Source organism: Pipistrellus hanaki, assembly GCF_964339955.1.
Source record: "Pipistrellus hanaki genome assembly, chromosome: 2".
Taxonomy (NCBI): domain Eukaryota; kingdom Metazoa; phylum Chordata; class Mammalia; order Chiroptera; family Vespertilionidae; genus Pipistrellus; species Pipistrellus hanaki.
In genome coordinates, this window is record NC_140504.1 from 9,234,220 (window position 1) to 9,242,116 (window position 7,897).

At 34.0% G+C, this 7,897-nt stretch overlaps 1 long non-coding RNA gene across 1 annotated transcript; it reads right to left on the reverse strand.

Annotated features, from left to right (window-relative positions):
- Positions 1-4,433: 4,433 nt before the first annotated feature.
- On the reverse strand, positions 4,434-6,367 carry LOC311616254. The gene is made up of 3 exons (XR_014793866.1): positions 6,197-6,367; positions 5,387-5,468; positions 4,434-4,478 (listed from the first exon to the last, which is right to left on the reverse strand). It is a non-coding gene; the product is annotated as an uncharacterized lncRNA (long non-coding RNA).
- Positions 6,368-7,897: the final 1,530 nt, after the last annotated feature.

Genomic DNA, 7,897 nt, shown 5'->3' on the forward strand with positions numbered 1-7,897 from the left:
AAAGTAAGTTAGAAATCCTAGCCAGTTGATTGTAGCCGATTCTTTTATTTGTCAAGAATGTACTTACCATTAAGTAAAGTGTATTTTGTATATTACACTAGATTTTTATTAATTTATAAATATTTGAGAATACTAACCGTCTGCAACTGCATTCCAAAAATATGTTACAGAGGGTTCTGACTTCCAGTCGTATCTAACGAGTAGTTTTAGGATCTGGCAATTTTATATTCTGGAGATACCATTGATAAGATAAGTAGTCTTGGGCAATTCCTTTATCCTTCCAGTGTCTCAATTTCCTAATCTGTAGAATGAACCCATTGTTAGGTATTATATTAACTTTTGAAAATCAAACAATAGAACATAACTAAGGAAACAAGATACGTACAGCATGATATGCACATTGAAAAGTCCATCCACTCACTAAGAAAGGAAAGCAAGGGGAATTTTAAAATAAAGTACACTGAGTTGTATGCAAATCACTAAATTTTTATTCTATGATTCAGATCTGATAGTGTTACTTACCCTAATAAATACCATCGTGTTGCATCTTCCTCATTTATTAGATAGGGTCTAAAACCATACTCTGAACATGGCCTCCAGGGATTTGTTGCCACATTTTAACAAAATTGCTTTGAAATTTTGATAAGTACGTGGACCTCTATAAAGAGATCTTTTTCCTTTTCCTCTAGGATAACTTTAACTCCTTTCATCTTTTGTTGGGCAAATTTTCATTCTGTAAGAGTCACGTCTAATGTGCTTTTTTATGATAATGTTTCTTCCTTAATCTTCTTTAAAATCACTGTCCTTTTGCGCATAAACATTTTATGGCTTGATACATTAAAATTCTATCATTTCTGTATGCAAAATAAAAAAATATAACAAATTCTATTTCAAAGAGTAGCTATAAACATTAAGCAAGAAAGAGCTTACAGCCTATTTAGCACAGTGCTTTTATATGGCAGGTGTTCAATATATATTAGCTAGCAGTGTCTATTCACACTTATGTTTGTATTTCTCATGCAGAGCAAAATATGTCACAGTATATGACCTCTACAAATATTTGAATACATTAAATGTAACAAATGTTAATCTAATAAATAAAATTTATTGTAGAAAACAGCACAGTTTACAAAAATGAATGTCTTTGAATGAATTCCACACATTTCAAATGCTAATTTACAATATGTTAAAATCAAAAGGTTCTTTTAAATTAGTATTACTGGTCAAAAATATATTTTTGTGAATTTAGTACATGTAAACACAGTAGATATTAAAATATAATTATTTTTGAAGAGTTTTACCAAACCTTCTCAAAATGGGTTAAAGATTGGATTGGGATTGCAGATTGCACACGTACTTCTGGCTCAAAACCCGTGAAATACCAGAAGAATATGATACCGAAAGTTATTCCATAATAGTGTTGAAAAACAAGAAATGGTGTCATTCACAAAGAAGAAATAATGAGAAGATTCTCAAACATAAAAAGCAGATGAGAAAGGAGCAAAGAAACTGCACCCTAAACACTTCTAGGATGGAGTTACTGGGAAGGTGAGAGCAAATAGACAAAAATCCACTTCTCAAAGTTGTTAGGATCAGGAAGGGTCCTTTCTTGGGAAGCAATGAAGGCAGTGCTTTCCTAATAGTTCAGCCTCCACCCTCCACCAGCCCCACAATTTTTCAATAGGAATTTACTGAGTCCTATAAAGAAAAAGTGTAATATTTCTTTATGCAGGTCTATTACTATATTCTATGAAATTGTCCTACATACTCCGATAAACATACATACACCTAATATGTGAAAACATATTACAATGTTTCACCCAAGATAAAAGATTTGTACAGTAGATTTTATAGGGTTGAGCAAATTAGTTTAGATTTACTTTACTATATTATATTATACTAGAGGCCCAGTGCATGAAATTCATGCACTTTGGGGGAAGAGGAGTTCCTCAGTCCAGTCTGCATCCTTTCACAGTCCAGGAGCCTTCGTGGATGTCCGAGTGATGGCTTAGGCCTGCTCCCCTTGTGACATCATTAGAGCTGCTGCTGAGGTGTGAGAGGCTCCCGCCACTGCCACTGTGCTCGCCAGCCATGAGCCTGGCTTCTGGCTGAGGCAGGACTCCTTCTGTGAGAGTGCATTGACCACCAGGGGGCAGTTCCTTCATTGAGCATCTTTCCCCTGGTGGTCAGTGCATGTCATAGCAATTGGTCCTTCTGCCGTTCAGTTCAGTTGATTTGTATATTAGCCTCTTATAATATATGATGTTGATTAATCTATGGTTTATATTATTCTTTTGAGGTAAGGACACTCAACTTATAGTATTCCATTTGGACTATTTTTGAAATGAATAAAGTATACCATGCTGTGGAAGCAATTTTATAAAATTTTAAACTCCAAGCTATAATTGATAATCAAAATTTTTGTTCTACTCTGCATATGCTGAAAATTATAACTTTGTGTGGGCTGAGCTAATTACATATAGATTTGTTCTCCTTTATGCAAGAAATTAAATTCCAAATTAAGAGACTAGATAGGAAAAGTATGTTATGTAACTTTTATACTCTCCCAAGCTTTCTCTTGTCTCATATAAATACAACAATAAAAACATATCTGGAATAAACCTTAAAATGCATTAACATTGCATGTAAAGGCAAAATACTGTAAACAATTTGATTTAACAATAAAGGATTTATGGAACTAAATAATAGTCCCAATGTACAATGAAATATTACTCCTCCAGATGAAAAGATTTTATAGTTTGTTGGATTTTAAAATCCTATAAATTCTCTGGCAGACCAGAAAGATGAGGTGAAACACTGGCTCCAGATTATCAATCTTATTGCTAGAGCAGGGCATTTTGGGTGAGTGAGGTATGGCCCAGACTCTACTAGTATGAACAGCTTGCTTTCTCACTCTCATCCTCACCCACTGTTTATATTCATTCATTAGCTTAAAAATGTTTAATAAGTGAACAAAAGAGATTTGTTGTTTTTATTATTGTATTTATATGGGACAAGAAATAGTTTAGGATAGTATAAAAGATTATATAACATATTTTTCCTACCTGGTCTCTTAATTCAAAATTTAGTTTCTTGCATATAGGAGAAAAAAATCTAGCAACAATGTGGGTAACTGGATATATGTTCTTCATCTGTATGACATAGGTGATCACATAACAGGTGGTGACATCCATAACAGTTTCATAGCCAAAGAGTTGGAGAGAAAGATGAAAGAGCAGGTGGACACTTGGTGGTGATGGTAGGCTACATTATGTTGACATAATAAAAACATTGTCTGATCTCAGTAAGTTAACAAAGCAAAGTGTATTTCTTGCAGACCCTCAACTGAAGGACTTATCAGTTATTCAAGGCCCCAGGATGGTGAAAGGTTCTTTTTAACGTGTGCTTCCAAAATCTCTCAATACCGGGGAAGATCACAGCTTGGTGAATGCATCATGGCTACTTGCAAATGGAGTCACATGTCACTTCTATTATTTCATTGATCATATCAAATCAATGGCCACAACCATCTTCTTTAGAGACAGAACATTGCAATGTTTTATCTGCCTAAAAGACCAATATTTGAAAAATTTGACAATAGCAATTCTTGATTCTAGTTTTTCCTAGTAGCTAAGAGTCTGGGTCTTATCTTTAATGACACATGTTTTATCCTTTAAAATTATTGAGTCTCTTGACAATGTAACCTGATAACATTAAGAAGTGTGTGGTCAAAAGTTAGTAAGGAAGGCCTGGGACATTTTACTCTCATCTGCTCATGACATTTTCCACTTTAGAAAAGAAATAGAACTAATCTAGAGAACATTCTTAAAAAAGAAGATACTTACATTATTATTTAAATGAAAATAATCTTTATCCAAGTCATCATGTATAGCATAATTCTCTGGTTGTACCAAAATTTTCTTAGTCAAGATCTCAGTAGAAGACAAATGATATATTTGTCTTGAATGAGGAAGGGGAGATGAAAAAGAGTTAATCTGGATTCAATTGATCAGAACCTTAAGCTAGCTATTTATTTCATTCACACTAAATTAGCAGAAGGTTTTACCAAGGTCTGTGGTTCCAAATATTAGGTGTAAAGTCATCAAAGGGAAGTCATTCATAAAAAGTTCCTTTAAAAGTGATCACTAAATATGTGCAAAGGGCTTCTCAGTTTTTTGGGGGGCTAGAAATACAACCACCGAAAAACACAGATCTAGACATGGAATTAATTTAACATCCACAGAGTATTCTGGAGGCAGAACATATATTATATTATTTAACTTTATCAGGTACTTATTTAAAGCCTGTGTAACAAATCTGAGTTTCTCAACTCTAAATTTTACCTTTGTCTATTCATCTCCTTAGTACGAGGTTAGGAGAAGGTTGTATTGCCAATGGGAGTGTCCATTTCTTTGTTATGACCATGTAAAAACCACATATCAGTTCTGGAAGCAATTGGATACCTGCATTAAAACAATCTGAAAAACAGTCTTAATGTCCCATATTATATCCTACCTCAGGCCAGAGAAAGAATCAATCCTGAAATATTTTAAGGCATTCAATAAGTTCCTAATATAAATATTGATATAATAATGCCCCTATATCACAGTTATTATGTATTAAGTATATATTAACTTTTGTTGTTTTTGCTATCCTTGATCTGTAAATGCTGTTTCAGATTATACTCTTTCTTGGAAATAGGAGGAGAGTTTTACTTTATTTGACCTATTTACCTGACTATGACTTGTGTTCCCATCAGGAGATTTTCCAATGCATTATTATTGGGAAAATTTTTATAACACTGTAAGACTTTCTGGGAATTAATTGGCTGCGGCCACAATTTCTATATTTTTACAACCAGAGTCTGGTTACTTTGATATTATTATTTGGATGGAAAATGATGCAAAGAATATTAAATATTTATTTTGCTTAAATGACTGTCAGATATTAAGTAATAGTTAGAAATACTTCCTTTGAGGTAAAAAAGAAAAATTCACAGACAGTGTTCAAGTAATCCTTACCACAAAAGGAAGAATATTAGTTCCATAACACTGTTAAGCAAACACATCTGAAGTTCACATTTGTTTTAGAAAAGAAGTACAATTTGGAGTCAATACAGATCTTCCCTCTTTGTAGTATTGGTATATGCAAAATACATGCATTTCTAAGGTTTGTCAATGCTACAATTGCCATTCAGTTTTACAGAAACTCTTGTTAGAAAAGTCTTTGGAAGAATTTATTCTCAAAATATATTCCAAAAGGAAATTTCCATACTATAACATCTGGACAGAGAGTCCAAAAATTTGGGAACTAAAATCCCTCAGTAGAGGCCATCAAAAGTTTATCCAAATGAAAAAATGCAGATTTGGCTAAATCACCCCCTTACCTTTATGGATTAGAGGGAAATTTCTTTGGATACTTCAAAGGATTTTGAAAATATGCTTTCCCCCAGAAAATTGTTTCAAATTCTGAAAACAGAAAATCAAATTCACCACACTATCTCACACGCCCTAACAGGAACTATATTATAGCCAGTGGTTACACCCTTCCCCTCTACTTTCTGTTTTTGGAAATGGATTCCAGAGATCCAAATATATGCATGTCTTCTACAAAAACTCAAAAAGAATTTCTAACCTCCTAAGATCATATAATGTATTTAATAAACAAGAGAAGAGCATTAAAGACACTTCTATTTCCTAAATCTCAATAAAGTCATAAAAACAACAGAAGACTCCAGAAACTTGATTCACCAGCAGTGACCACAGAAAACTCATGCCTGTGAGTTAGGGGCTGACTGTCTGCTGGAGCCTCCATGAGGTGATGAGCAATGGAAAATTATAAGCCTGTTTATTCCCAGGACTGTTTTCATATTAGTTCTTCCGAAAAAAAAATTTTTTTTAAGAACCTTCTTGGAAATTGATCTCAACTTTGCCTTGAGATACAGCCACTGTAGAGCATTTTATTAAAAAATAAAAACAAACACACACACACACACACACACACACACACAAAAAAAAAAAACACAAAACAACAACAACAACAACAAAAAACAAACAAACACACCATAGTCTATATAGTGGTTAATATACCGTATTTTCTGGTGTATAAGACGACCCCCTAATTTTACAGTTAAAACATAGGTTTAGGCCTACATTCGCCGTATAAGACTACCCCCCACTTCAAAGAAAAGACTTACTTTGCCGTCAAGATCTGCAGGTAATTTCTGTGCAATTTTGGTCTTTTGCCCCCTATTTTCTGTTGACTTTTTTTCATTTCAAAAGTCGTCTTATACGACGGTATATGAAAAAAAAACATAATGATATTTAATATTTGAAACACTAGGGCAGATTGAAGACTGTGCCAGGGATTTACTGGTACATCAGCACAAAGACATCAGCTTCTTTCCAATGTGGGAAGTTGGAAAGGGCAGTGGAACAAAAATAATCCTTAGGCACACTGCACCTCGATTCTAGAGGGGCAGTTGAAGAAGTCATTGGGTAGAAAATAGCTCTCAGCTTTGGAAAGAACCAGAGACAGTACTATATTAAGATACTACTTATATCATATCCAAAAAATTGAGCTAGAAATATTTAGTTCTGAGCTTTTGTTGATAAGTAGACATATTATCTTGCTTTGAAAAAAATTCAGAAATCGAAAGCTGATATTGTATATTCCCGCCTATTTATGTGTCCCTTCATTAATATTACCACAGGAGAATGTAGAAAATACATAACTAGAATTTTTTTTTAAATTAATGAATGAGAAAAGTGTCAGAGAGTGACTAGTTCTTTGCAAAAAAAAAAAAAAAAAAAAAAATAAGCTGGAGTAAAGTGACACTGAATAGACTAATGTATGTTAGATGGACAGACCAGGGAACCAGGAGGTGACTATTAAATTGAATCTGGGAGACATCAAGGAAGTCACATGCCGATTATGGGCCACATGTTTCAGGAAAGGAAAAACATGGATTTTGGTTAGAAAGAGCTTGGTTTATTTAAGAAGCAGCAACCAAACAGCTACCACCACCACCACCACCACCACCAGTAGCAACAATAACAGCAAAAAAATATGTTCAAGGTAGAAAGTAATGAGCTGGATTCAAATCCATGAACAAGGGAAGCAAAACGGAAGATTTTGGTGAAACTAAATTATAATCTGGGCTGGGCAGAATTTTGATTTAAAAGGGCAATCTTTTCTTTATAATTTTCAAGTTTGGTATTTAGTTTAAAGATGATTAAAAGGAATAGCTTAATTATATTAGGATGAGCTCAGCTGACTATGCATCTTAGAAAATTAAATTAGAACAAGCCTTCAGTCTCATTTTCTACATTACATGTAAGTACATAAACTGTTCAGTTTATTTAGGGGTGAGTAGACTACAGGGAACTGAATTATTTTAGACATGCTTATAGATCATTTTTTAAGCACATAAGAATGTCAAATCCAATTGGGAAGCAAGGGAAGTATCATAATGGTATAACAAGATTAGATGGATAACCTTAAAAAATAACATCTGTAAGTGTGATGTACATACAAAAGTTCCTTTTCAACTGCCAATGTGAAGTTCACCTACCAAAATGTCCTACATAGGGAAATTATTCTGGATTATGCAGGTGTGTTCAATATAGTCACATTAGCCCTTAAAAATAGAGAACATTTCTGGCCAGAAGCAGAGAAAAAGACAAGGCAGAGATATTCCTAATGTAAAAGGACTTGATGTCTTATTACTCACTCTGAGAGGTAGAGCCCAAACAGAAAGACATCGAGAACAGTCTCTACAAGACCAAAGCGGGTCCCAGCTGAGAGGTAGCAAAGAGACTGGCACCTCAATCCTACAAGCACAAAGAACTGGGTTCTGCTTAGAACCATCATGATCTTGAACATGGATTCTCTTACC